The sequence below is a fragment of the Tursiops truncatus genome, chromosome 3 (assembly GCF_011762595.2).
Source record: "Tursiops truncatus isolate mTurTru1 chromosome 3, mTurTru1.mat.Y, whole genome shotgun sequence".
Classification (NCBI taxonomy): Eukaryota; Metazoa; Chordata; class Mammalia; order Artiodactyla; family Delphinidae; genus Tursiops; species Tursiops truncatus.
The window spans coordinates 101,103,261-101,117,457 of NC_047036.1; positions in this window are offsets into that span (position 1 = coordinate 101,103,261).

The following is a 14,197-nucleotide window of genomic DNA, read 5'->3' on the forward strand; positions in this document are numbered from 1 at the left end:
ATAACAAATTTAAATAGCACATAATATTCTGGAGAAAAGATAGGAACAACTCATATCCCAGAATAGGGCTAATCTCCTTAAAATAATAGGAGGCTTTGTAAAAAAAAAAACCCAAAAACCCACAATCTGAAGTGGAAAATAGGCAAAGGATATGAATAGAGATTTTTTATTAAAAAAATTAAAACTCAAAAAGATACAAAAAGATGTTAATTTTCAATAATAAGTGATATATTACAACCTCATTGAGAAACCAATTACACCCATCAAATTGGCAAAAATCAATAATTTTGATAACACTGTTGATGAGATTCTAGGAATACGTTGCTAGTAAAAATGTTTGAAGGGCAATTTGGCTATATATATCAAGATTGCAAATGCACATACCCTTTGATCCAGCAATTCCACTATTCGAAATGAATTCAGTGGAAGCTGACCAACTCTCTGCCCCCATCCCCGCCCCAGCCAAAAGGAAATGGGGTCCTTTTACTTGTAGACTTTGCCAGTTTTAATGGTGTGAATACTTCCACCATGGTCAATTTCAAGCTATTCTCCTGACGTCAATCAGCTTTACAAATTCCTGAAATTTTAATAATTGGCTCTTGCAAGCCCAGATGAGCCTGCCCCAGCATATCACTGAATATTCACTAGAATTTGCAAAAGGATATATGTATGAAATTGCACCATTATGTATAATGACATAAGAGTTGAAACAGTTTAAGTAGCCAACAATAAAGAACTGCTTAAATTAATGATTAGATAATAAAGTTGTTTAAAAAATTGAGAAAGCTCTTTATTTACAGATATGGAACGTCTCTAAGCTATATTTTAAGTTAAAAAAACTAAGGTGCATAACAGTGCATATCATATAACACTTGAGGAAAGGGGGGGATATATATGCGTGGAATATCTCTGAAAGGGTATGTAAGAAACGAGAATCATTGATTTCCTCGGGGGAGGAGAAATGGGGGTGATTCACACGCATATACTGAGCAGCACTGTGCTGAAAACTCTAGGGAGTTCTTTCTCTGGAGTTCTTCCTCTATTTAGCTCTCTCTTGAGTCCCCTGTTCTGCAAACTTTAGCTGCCTTGGACTCCCCAGAATCTTGGCTCTATATTCTCAATTCAGGGAGTCTGCTGGTCTCCATGTGGTTTCCTCCTCCTTGTGCTGTGCCCTGGAAGCTGCCTCACGGCAGTAGACTGAAGCAATCAAAGAGTTCATCTCATTTGCTTTTGACCTCTTGGGAATCACTGTCCTTCATGGCCTGATGTTAATATTTTGACAGTGATTGTTTTATATATTTTGTTCAGTTTCTCTGTTCTTTTGGACAGGAGGGTAAATCCATTCCCTGTTATCCCATTTTGACTGGAAATGGAAGTGAAATACAATTTTTAGAAAAAAATAGAATACCTTCATGACCTCAGGAAAGGGGAAGATTTCTTAAACATTGAACATTGCTCACACAAAATTAAGATTTTATTTTAAAATTAAGACCCCATAAAGAGAGTGAATATATAAGTCACAGAAGAGGAGAAGATATCTGCAATGCATATAATTGACAAACAACTCATAAATAGACTATATGAGATGAAAAAAAGAAAACCCCTCTGCAGATTAAGATTTAAAAAATATAACCCAAGATAAAATAGTGCAAAAGCCATTGATAGACACCACACAAAAGAGAAACTCTAAATAGCCAATGACCATATACAGTGGTGTTCAACTCATTAGTAATCAGGGAAATGCAAACTCATATCAAAATGTCAAACATTGCCACCAGGTAGACAAACATTTTAAAAACTAACAACTCAAAGTGTTCATAAAGTGTGGTATGCCAAGAACTCTCTACCTTTGACTGTGGGAGTACAAATTAATGTAACTATTTTGGAAAACAGTTTGGTACTTTCTAGTAAAGTTTAAAATATACAAACCCTATGACCCAGCAAATTCACTTATGGGTCTATACCATACAGAACCTCATGCATACATGTAAAAGCATACAGGTTCAAGAATGTTCATAGGGACATAATAACCAAATAATGAAGACAATTCAAATGTTCATCAGCAGTAAAATGGATAAAGTAAGGTATATTCTTACAATATGCAATGTTAAAAATGGATGTGCTGTGTCATACAATGTGGATAAAACTTACAAATATAATTTTGACCAAAGGAGTAAAATTCTAAAGAAAGCATTCATTATAATTCTATTCATCAAGTTCAAAAACAGGTGAAATGAAGTATATTATTTAGAGATGCACTCCTAAGTAGTAAAACTATAAAAAAAAAAAAAAACACTAAACGTTTCCCTTAAAAAAATAACTCATATCAGGGCCGAGTCAAGAGGTCAGTGAGGGAAGACACTGAGTTAGCATTTCCCCACAACTAGGGCACCTGCCGGCCGCTGATGGGGCACCCTGACAACCAAGGAGACGAGAGGAACCCCCAAGTGAACCAATGGGGGTTGGGCCGAAGCTCCTGCTGTGGGAGCTCCATGGTGGAACCACTGGACTAACAGAGAACCTCAGACTCCAGGGAATATTCATCGGAGTGAGATCTCATGGAGTTCCTCACCTCAGCACCAAGACCCAGCTCTACCCAACAGCCTACAAACTCCAGTGTTGGAAGCCTCAGGTCAGACAACCAGTAAGACAGGAACACAATCCTACTCATCAAAAAAAAAAAAAAAAAAAGGAAAAAAATATGTCACAGATGAAGGAGCAAGGTAAAAACCTACAGACCAAATAAATGAAGAGGAAATAGGCAATCTACCTGAAAAAGAATTCAGAGTAATGATAATAAAGACGATCCAGAATCTTGGAAACAGAATGGAGGCATGGATTGAGAAAGTACAAGAAATGTTTAACAAAGATCTAGAAGAACTAAAGAACAAACAAACAGACATGAACAACACAATAACTGAAATGAAAAATACACTAGAAGGAATCAATAACAGAATAACTGAGGCAGAAGAATGAACAAGTGAGCTAGAAGACAAAATGGTGGAAATAATTGCTGAGGAGCAGAATAAAGAAAAAAGAATGAAAAGAATTGAAGACAATCTCAGAGACTTCTGGGATAACACTAAATGCACCAAAATTCGAAGTATAAAGGTCCCAGAAGAAGAAGAGAAAAAGAAAGGGTGTGAGAAAATATTTGAAGAGATTGTAGTCGAAAACTTCCCTAACATGGGAAAGGAAATAGTCACTGAAGTCCAGGAAGTACACAGAGTCCAAACAGGATAAACCCTAGGAAAAACACACCAGAAACATATTAATCAAACTAACAAAAATTAAATTCAAAGAAAAAATATTAAAAGCAGCAAGGGAAAAACAACAAATAACATACAAAGGAATCCCCATAATGTTATCAGCCGATTTTTCAGCAGAAACACTGCAGGCCAGAAGGGACTGGCAGGATATACTTAAAACCTATGGCCAAGATTACTCTACCCAGCAAGGATCTCATTCAGGTTTGACAGAGAAATCAAAAGCTTTTCAGACAAGCAAAAGCTAAGAGAATTCAGCACCACTGAACCAGCTTTACAACAAATGCTAAAGAAAGTTCCCTAGCTGTGACACACAAGAGAAGAAAAAGACCCACAAAAACAAACCCAAAACAATTAAGAAAATGGTAATAGGAACATACATATGGATAATAACCTTGAATGTAAGTGGATTAAATGCCCCAACCAAAAGACACAGACTGGCTGAATGGGTACAAAAACAAGACACATATATATGCTGTCTACAAGAGACCCATTTCAGACTTAGGGACATATACAGAATGAAGGTGAAAGGATGGAAAAAGATATTCCATGCAAATGGAAATCAAAAGAAAGCTGGAATAGCAATACTCGTATCCAATAAAATAGACTTTAAAGACTATTACAAGAGACAAAGAAGGACACTACATAATGATCAAAGGATCAATCCAAGAAGAATATATAACAATTGTAAATGTTTATGCACCCAACATAGGAGCACCTCAATACATAAGGCAACTGCTAACAACCATGAAAGGAGAAATCGACAGTAACACAATAATAGTAGGGGGCTTTAACACACCACTTACATCAATGGACAGATCATCCTAACAGAAAATAAATAAGGAAACACAAGCTTTAAATGACACAATAGACCAGATAGATTTAATTGATATTTATAGAATATTCCACCCAAAAGTGGCAGAATACACTTTCTTCTCAAGTGCACATGGAACATTCTCCAGGACAGATCACATCTTGGGTCACAAAGCAAGCCTTGGACAATTTAAGAAAATTGAAATTGTATAAAGCATCTTTTCTGACCACAATGCTCTGAGATTGGAAGTCAATTACAGGAAAAAAACTGTAAAAAACACAAATCTTCCAACAAACAGAAGTCCAAGACCAGAAGGCTTCACAGGTTAATTCTATCAAACATTTAGAGAAGAGCTAACACTGATCCTTCTCAAACTCTTCCAAAAAATTGGAGAGGGAGAAACACTCCCAAATTCATTCTATGAAGCCACCATCACCCTGATACCAAAACCAGAAAAGAATCACAAAAAAAGAAAATTACAGACAAATATCACGGATGAATATAGTTGCAAAAATCCTGAACAAAATAATAGCAAACAGACTCCAACAACACACTAAAAGGATCATACACCATGATCAAGTGGGATTTATCCCAGGGATGCAAGGATTCTTCAATATAGGCAAATCAATCAATCTGATACACCACATTAACAAATTAAGGAATAAAAACAATACAATCGTCTCAGTAGATGCAGAAAAAGCTTTTGACAAAATTCAACACCCATTTATGATAAAAACTCTCCAGAAAATGGGAATAGAGGGAAACTACCTCAACATAATAAAGGCCATATATGACAAATCCACAACAAACATCATACTCAATGGTGAAAAACTGAAAGCATTTCCACTAAGATCAGGAACAAGACAAGGATGTCCACTCTCGCCACTCTTTTTCAACATAGTTTTGGAAGTCCTAGCCACAGCAATCAGAGAAGAAAAAGAAATAAAAGGAATACAAATTGGAAAAGAAGTAAAACTGTCACTGTTTGCAGATGACATGATACTATACATAGAAAATCCTAAAGATGCCACCAGAAAACTGCTAGATCTAATCAGTGAATTTGGTAAGGTTGCAAGATACAAAATTAATGCACAGAAATCTCTGGCATTCCTATACATCAACAATGAAAAATCAGAAAGAGAAATTAAGGAACCAATCCCATTTACCATCACAACAAAATGAATAAAATACCTAGGAATAAACCTGCCTAATGAGGCGAAAGACTTGTACTCAGAAAAGTATAAAACACTGATGAAAGAAATCAAAGATGACATAAACAGATGGAGAAATATACCATGTTCCTGGATTGGAAGAATCAATATTGTGAAAATGACTATACTATCCAAAGCAATCTACAGATTCAATGCAATCCCTATCAAACTACCAGTGGCATTCTTCACAGAATTAGAACAAAACATTTTACAATTTGTATGGAAACATAAAATACCCCGAATAGCCAAAGTAATCTTGAGAAAGAAAAAGAGTTGGCGGAGTCAGGCTTCCTGACTTCAAACTATACCACAAAGCTACAGTAATCAAGACAGTATGGTACTGGCAGGAAAACAGAAATGTAGATCAATGGTACAGGATAGAATGCCCAGAGATAGACCCACCCACATATGGTCACCTAATTTACGACAAGGGAGGCAAGAACATACAATGGAGAAAGGACAGCCTCTTCAATAAGTGGTGCTGGGAAAACTGGACAGCTACATGTAAAAGAATGAAATTAGAACACTCCCTAACACCACACACAAAAATAAATTCAAAAATACCTAAATGTGGGCTTCCCTGGTGGCACTGTGGTTGAGAGTCCGCCTGCTGATGCAGGGGACACGGGTTCGTGCCCCGGTCCGGGAAGATCCCACATGCTGCGGAGCGGCTAGGCCCGTGAGCCATGGCTGCTGAGCCTGCGTGTCCAGAGCCTGTGCTCTGCAACGGGAGAGGCCACAACAGTGAGAGGCCCGTGTACCGCAAAAAAAAAAAAAGGAAAAGAAAAAGAAAAAGCTTTTGCACAGCAAAGGAAACATAAACAAGACAAAAAGACGACCCTCAGAATGGGAGAAAATATTTGCAAATGAAACAACAGACAAAGGATTAATCTCCAAAATATACAAACAGCTCATGGAGCTTAACATCAAAAAAACAAATAATCCAATTTAAAAATGGGTGGAAGACCTAAATAGACATTTCACCAAGACATCACTAATTATTAGACAAATGCAAATCAAAACTACAATGAGGTATTGATTCACACCGGTCAGAATGGCTATTATCAAGAAATCTAGCAACAATAAATGCTGAACAGGGTGTGGTGAAAAGGGAATCCTCCTGCACTGTTGGTGGGAACGTAAATTGATACAACCACTATGGAAAACAGTATGGAGGTCCCTTAAAAGACTAAAAATAGAACTACCATATGACCCAGCAATCCCACTACTGGGCATATACCCTGAGAAAACCATAATTCAAAAAGAGTCATGTACCACAATGTTCACTGCAGCACTATTTACAATAGCCAGGACATGGTACCAACCTAAATGTCCATCGACAGATGAATGGATAAAGAAGATGTGGCACATATATACAATGGAATATTACTCAGCCATAAAAAGAAACGAAATTGAGTTATTTGCAGTGAGGTGGATGGACCTAGAGTCTGTCATACAGAGTGAAGTAAGTCAGAAAGAGAAAAACAAATACTGTATTCTAACACATATATATGGAATCTAAGGGAAAAAATGGTACTGATGAATCTAGTTGCAGGGCAGGAATAAAGATGTAGACATAGAGAATGGACTTGAGGACACGGGGGGGAGGGGGAAGCTGGGTAGAAGTGAGAGTAGCATCGACATATATACACTACAGGATGTAAAATAGCTAGTGGGAAGCAGCCACATAGCACAGGGAGATCAGTTTGGTGCTTTGTGATGACCTAGAGGGGTGGGATGGGAGGATGGGAGGGAGGCTCAAGAGGGAGGGGATATGGGGACATATGTATACATATGGCTGATTCACTTTGTTGTACAACAGAAACTAACACAGTATCATGAAGCAATTATACTCCATTAAAGATCTATTAAAAAAAAAGTAACTCATATCAAAGTGAACATTACATGAAATAATACATGAAAAACACTTAGTCCACGAATGGGCACACAGTCTATGCTCAATAAATTTTAGCTGAAAGTATTTATCTTTATCCTGAAACCCAGTCCTTTTCCTGGCAAACAGCATGTACTTGGGTTGTGGGTCTGAGGTGGTAAGTTAACCAGTTAACTCCAAGATGAGTGTCCTAATGATCAAGAAAGTGACCAGCTACTTAGCCTACTTCTTATGGACTCTAAATGGCATATATTTCTCCTGAGGCATTTCTTTTTGTGTGAAATATGTATGTTCTCAATCATAATTATTGATTTCATATCCAGCTTTTTCTTACAGTCAAAGAGAGGATATATTCAGCCAAAGCAAATTAATGTGCATTTAAAAGATCAGCCCAAACAGAATAAATATCTTGAAAGTGACTGGAATCAAGTTGCAGGAGAAAGGATGTGGTATATGGTGAAGATGGCACTGACTGTCCTGACACACAGTCTCTATAGATAGGGCTGTGATTCAAAAACATTTAGAGGTAAAAATATAATTAGCCTTGGTTTTTTTTTTTTTTTTTTTTTTTTAATTTTTTATTTATTTAATTTATTTTTGGCTGCATTGGGTCTTCGTTGCTGTGCGCGGGCTTTCTCTAGTTGCAGCGAGCGGGGGCTACTCCTCGTTGCGGTGCACGGGCTTCTCATTGTGGTGGCTTCTCTCGTTGTGGAGCACGGGCTCTAGGCACGCGGGCTTCAGTAGTTGTGGCACGTGGGCTCAGTAGTTGTGGCTCGAGGGCTCTAGAGTGCAGGCTCAGTAGTTGTGGCACACGGGCTTAGTTGCTCCGTGGCATGTGGGATCTTCCTGGACCAGGGCTCGAACCCATGTGCCCTGCATTGGCAGGTGGATTCTTAACCACTGTGCCACCAGGGAAGCCCTAGCCTTGGTTTTTAACAGGAGTTGAATAAGCAAACTGGTGGCATGATTTTGGAACTGCCAGCTGTCCTTGGAGCCAACCATCTCCAAACTATGGAAGTGGGAAGACAAGAAGACAAGGAACTGAACAATTAACCATCTCTGTCTACATGCTGTGTGTCCATTGCCAAGCCATACGTGTTAGCTGGAGTTACCTCCATGATACCAAAATGTAGTGGACATAAATCTTAAAAAAATTTTAAAAAGACAATGTACGTTATAAGATATATAGAGAGTGCTATGTTCTAACTATTTTTTCAAGGACTAGCACATTGAATGCTCAGGATAACACTAGGGATTTACAGATGAGGTCTGTGGGGTGCATAAAAATGTTAAGTAACTTATCTAAGGTCATACAGCTGCTAATTTAAGTATGGAACTAGGTTTGAATTTAAATGCTCTGATTTAGTGTTATATCCACTAACTATACTGTCTGTCTGACTCTACTGCCTACGTTGACAGGATACATCTTTCTAAAGCATAGAAACTATGAGCTTAGCACCTAGTTAGCAAGAATAATTAATAAAAATAGGGAGCCACCAGGTGGTGTCCTGATTAATAAAACCTTTTGGTATTACATGGATGATTTGGAGGTTTGTGTATTGATTTTTGCATTTGGCTGCATGTAAAGTGTTTTTCGTCTTGCTCAAAGAGAAGTTTAGGAATAGATAGTCCCAGGCTAGGATTGTAGCTCAGTGATTCCACAAGGGCTCCTTCTATATTCTGGCTCTTCTGTCTTTAGCCTGTAACTTTCTTCTTGAGCATTGTAAGATAATTTTTACCTCCACTCATTATGTTTGTGTTCCAGGATGGAAGAAATAGGAAGAGGCAAAAGACAAAAGTCACAAATCTAAAGGGCATGGCAGCTGAGGCTATATCTTCTTAAAAAATTCCTTAGAAGTTTCACTCAAGGACTTCTACTTGTATTTCACTGGCTACTTCTAAATCAATCCTAGAAAGTGAGTAGGGAGAAGAGAGTTGCGAATGGGAGCTGAGTCAGGCAACTGTTGTGTGTTACAGAATGACTTGCTCTTGGAGCCATAATTGTCAGTTAAGGCTCTGCTCCTAGGAGACAATCATGGTGGCTTTGGTAGGGAAGGCTAAGGACTGCTGCCCATTGTCCAGTGAATGAATAGAGATTTGCTATGAGCAGCCTAGGGCTTGCCAATGGTAATACTCCTTACCAAAAGGGACCTGAAAGTATTAGCAGGCAGAACCTTCCTAGTGGAGAGGACATCTGCTATTGACTTGTCAGCATTCACTCCCCCTTTTCTAGGAGTAGCACCCTGGTTTTCCTTCAGAAAGCTATTCCTGCCTAACTTCAGTCTATGTGGTTTGGTCAGGGCCAATGTCCAGGCCTGGGCAGTCAACATACTGCACTTCTTTGATTACAATGATTAGTTCAGGGGTAGTTGGGCGACTCAAATTAGCCTGTTAAGACTCAACCCCAGAATTTTTGTTGAAACAATTGGGAAATATGTGATCTTCTCCCTTGGATTGCTGTTTAGAAGAATAAGGTAAGTTTGGAGCTTCTGGGGGTAACCACATGGCTGCCTGAGATTCAAGTTAGAACAGAGGAAGGCAGACCAAGAAATGAAGAGAAAGACTGAGACTTCATGCGGCTGTTTGAACCTCTGAATCTATTTATAGCTGAAATCCCGTAACCTGGTTTTTCATAAGTCATCGAATTGTTCCTTTATAAAGCTGTTATCAGTTAATTTAATTTCTGTCACCTGAAGTTGAAAGAGTCCTCAGTAATATAGTCAGATACGTCAGCCCTGATTCTTCTTAATGTCCCTCTCAGACTCGGGACAAATCACAGTGGTTCTCTTTCTTCGTACTCACATATACAGTCACTCAGAGACTCACACCAACTTGATCCGCTCTCCTTTTTATCAGGGAGAAGGGAGTGGAGGGGCCTGTGTTGCCCACTTTCACAACTCTGTATCTGGAAATGAGAAGACAGATGGTACCAATAATCAAATCACAAATAAAATGGCATCTACGCAAATGAAATGAAACATTGCAAAATGTGCACGTGCTTCTGATCCATTTTTACCAAGAACAAATCATTTTGAAAACGCTTGACATTTTCTTACAAAGCATTTTGGGCGGTAGCCTTGTAAAGCAACCCATGGAAATCTGTAAGGGAATGTGACCAATAGAAAATCTTGAAGGTGGCAGAATCGTAGTGATGGATGTATGGAAGAAGTTTTCTGGAATGTTTGGCTGGCTCCAAGACAAACATTTATTTTGAGGAAACAATTGTGAGAAATGCTGCTGTTTGAAAACATTTGCATACAGAGCAAACATTTGATTTTGAAATCTATACTTAAAGTATTAAGTATTAATGGTACTTAAACTATTAAGTACTATTAAATTTTAATCTATACTTAAACTATTAGGTTGCTGCCAAATACAATACTTGTCCGCCTAAACATACGTTTCAATGAAAAATGCTTACCAGTGTAGACAGACAAGAAGGAAATGTCTGAAACATGGTCAAACTTAACAGTATTTTAAAAAGCCGAAGTGTTAATTACTGAATTTTTAGAACGTTAATTTTCCGATCAAGGTTTCAGTGTCATTTGTCAATTGCTGTATTATAAAAATGAACTAAGAATGTATAGCCTTTTTTAAAAAGTTCGATTTAAGAATCCAGCAGTCTTGTCAATGATAAAAAAATGATTGTTTTTTCTTTGAGACTCAAGAATCTTGTCGTTTTTCTGTAGTTCCTTTTTTTTCTTTTAAAGAGGGATTAACCATAGTAAGGATCCTTGGAAAACATATCTGCTTATTCTAAAACACTTTCCTATACAGTTTTTACTTCAGAAGGACCTAGATCACTCTCTTATACATATATGATAAATATATATATGATGTATATGATATGATAAATATATATATGATATATATATGATAAATGTATATTATATATGTATTTTTGCATAGTTCTTTACAGTTTAAAAAGAGCAGTTCAGAGAATCATAGCTTGTATCTTCCAGAGTCAGGAAATGGCATTGTCAAGCTTACCAAATCATGATCCAGTGAAATTTCTGCTGTGTTGATGGCTTTATCTTGGACCCCTCAACTGTTTTTGTTATCTTAATTGTGAGTTGATTTCAGACTTGAACTTGAGCATATTGGGTCAGGACACTTCTCATAAAAACTTCTTTCTGAATCTATGGAATATGACTGCAGGATCCCCCAAGGAAATGGAGTTCTGGCCCTTGGAGACGGGGCAGCCAGCCAGCCAATCATTATTCTCATGAATGGAGGAAAAAGTCACCTGGCCCCCCAGTTTATCTGTACAGACAGTTTATTTGCTCAGGCAGCTCCCCTGTACTAGAATGCCTCTTCTCAGTTCCTCTCTACCTGCCTGAATGCAGAAAAATTTTATGGCCCATCTCGTCTGTGAAGCTCTGCTTGATCATCTCCTCACCTAAAGTGATGCCTTCCTCTTCTGAAATATTATGCCACTCACTGGCCCCAGGTCCTAGGAACTAGAGAGGGGAAGTTGAGTCTCTGAAAGATTTCCCCAGTATAAGATCATTGAGGACAGGGGCACTGCAATTTACATTCTTTTGGGTTTCCCCGCAGTAACCTCCATAGTGTCTTTATTTATTTTGATTTAAAGACAAGTTTTCCGGTTCCAAAAAGGAAACTGAGAATAGGTGTTTGTTGTTCTTGTTCTTGTTGTTTTAACTGAGAGGCTCTTACACAGAGAACATAGACTCACCAGAAATAATACAATAAAAACAAGACTTTGTGTCATCCTCTGACACACTAACTCAGAGGAGGGAAAGGGCAGGCACCAATCCAGGCAGTAGAGTGTAGGCTGGAGGGGCAGATGGGCTTCCAGGGTTCCCAGTAAGAGCCTCTGTGGGAGTATGGGTCTTGTTTCCTCAGGCTGCCTTGCGGGGAAGGCCTCAGGGCTCCCTCACTTATGAGGCTACCTGTGGGCCATCCTGGCTCTTAGAGACTATGGAGCACTCAGGGGAACTCAACATGCACTAGGACCCACCAACCCTCAGGATGTGAATCAACTATAGCATATGTTCCTAATTTCAAACAGATGCACTGCAATATGCTTGCCTCATCCTGATTATAACTTAAGGCCTACAGGCTTCAACTAAGTTAGGCGACAAACTGGTGACCAAAGGAAGACTGTGTTAGAACCAGGTCGCATTTGCTAGAAGAGTTTCAAAGGAGATTGTCCCAAAGATCCCTACCAAGAGTCACTTGCACACGGTAGGTGCTCGTTAGATATTATGTATAGCTGTTAATTTGTAGGTAGGTAACTTCGATTGGGCTTGTCTATTCTTACAGATTCTTGGAAAAATGGAAGAGTGAATTTTGGGGGGAAGGGTGGATGTGATGGAGATAACGAAGGGAACATATGAGTTTCTGAAGGGCCAGTTCCCCTTGTCTAATTATTACTCTTTTCCTTTACTTATTAAGACTTAAAGAAAAAAGAGCAGTTGTTTTACACTCAATGGCTATTCATTAAATCTTTATGGGATTGAACTGCCCCAGTATGTTTTAAATGCACCGAGGCCTTTGTAAATAATAATAGCTGATTTCCCTGCAAAAAGAAAGGATATATTTAGAGGCTTTTCTGGGAGAATGAACTGGCCCCGGGGAATTGTAATGGACTGTTGAGGCTTTCACCTCGAGGTCAGTAGGTCAAATCCAAATCAGGCCTGGGGTGGCTGAGAAGCATTGTTTGAGTGACAGCTGTCCGGTGACCAGGGTGAGAGGAGCTGGAGGGTTGGGCTGCATTTCAAGTGCAATGAACAGGTGCTGCCTGCGGTGATCTTGGTGGAGCTTGAGAGACTGTGGTCAGAAATAGGCTGAGCTTGGTCTCTTGGCCCCAGAGGCCATCTTCGACTTGGCAAAGTGAGGAGCTTGCCTTTCCAGTACTGTTGTGACAGGAGGAAAGCTGAGGAGACTACACGTACAAAACAGCCAAGGCCTCAGAAGAACAGCGAGGCTCATGAAGCATCATCAGAGGAAGGGCTGACTTCTCCCGGCTAAGCTCTAAAGTGCTTCCCCGCCTGTTTCTTATTTCTCACGCTCTTGCTTTCCGAAAGTAGCTGGCCCTGTTTTCTAAAACTGAGTAAGGACAAACGAGTGAAGATGCAAAAGGATCAATGGGAAGATGGCAGTGATTCAAGTAAATGGTGTGGGTTTTCTTGTTTTCAGTTTCTCAAATACATTTTACATACCACTCGCCTTAGGCTCATGGCGTCTGGGAGGTGGGGTAGAAAACGGGTGGTGGAGAGGGAGGGCAGAATTTGGTAGTTGCTTGAGAAAGAGCTTAGAGTGGAAAGCTACATTAGTCCCATCCTTTTGTTTGGCCATGGAAGAAACTGAGGCTCAGATAGTTTGGAACAGATCACTGTGTAAAGTTTAAGTCACCAGCAGCACAGGTGACTTAAGCTGATGTAAACAGCGAACAGATGTATTTGAAAGGATATTGAGTAGCTCACAGCATCTTGTGGGAACCACGTGGGAACAGGTACCACCGGAAGCCAAGGGTGGCCAGAGGCTGAGGATGCAGGAGCCTTCCCCAGTGCCTTGGGGGTTCTTCAGGGGAAGCCCCTTTCACTGTATTCACCCCTGAGCCACAGGTTAGGGCAGGGACTGTCTCCAGTCCAGGCACAAAACTGGCATTCTTTTGCTTTAAGTCTCTACCCAAATTTCACCTTATGAGAGAAGCCTTCTCTCACCACTATATTTAAAATAGTGACACACTCCACCTGCTGCTCTCATCTTTGCTCTCCATAGCACTTACTACCTACCATCTGACAATTACTTGTTTATTGTTTACTCTCTGTCTCTATGCCCCACAGTGTAAGCTTCATGGGGATCTGGACATTTCTGGTTTGGTTTGGTTCTGCTTTAAAGCCCCTACAGCCCCTTTCTGAAGAGATAGAGTGGCCACCAGAAGCTGCTTGTCCTTTAGGATGGCAGCCTCCTTGAGATCCCAGGTCTGGGCAAGTGGCAAAGCTCCTCCGTTGGGAACGTCATAGGGATGGGGAGTAGGGTAATC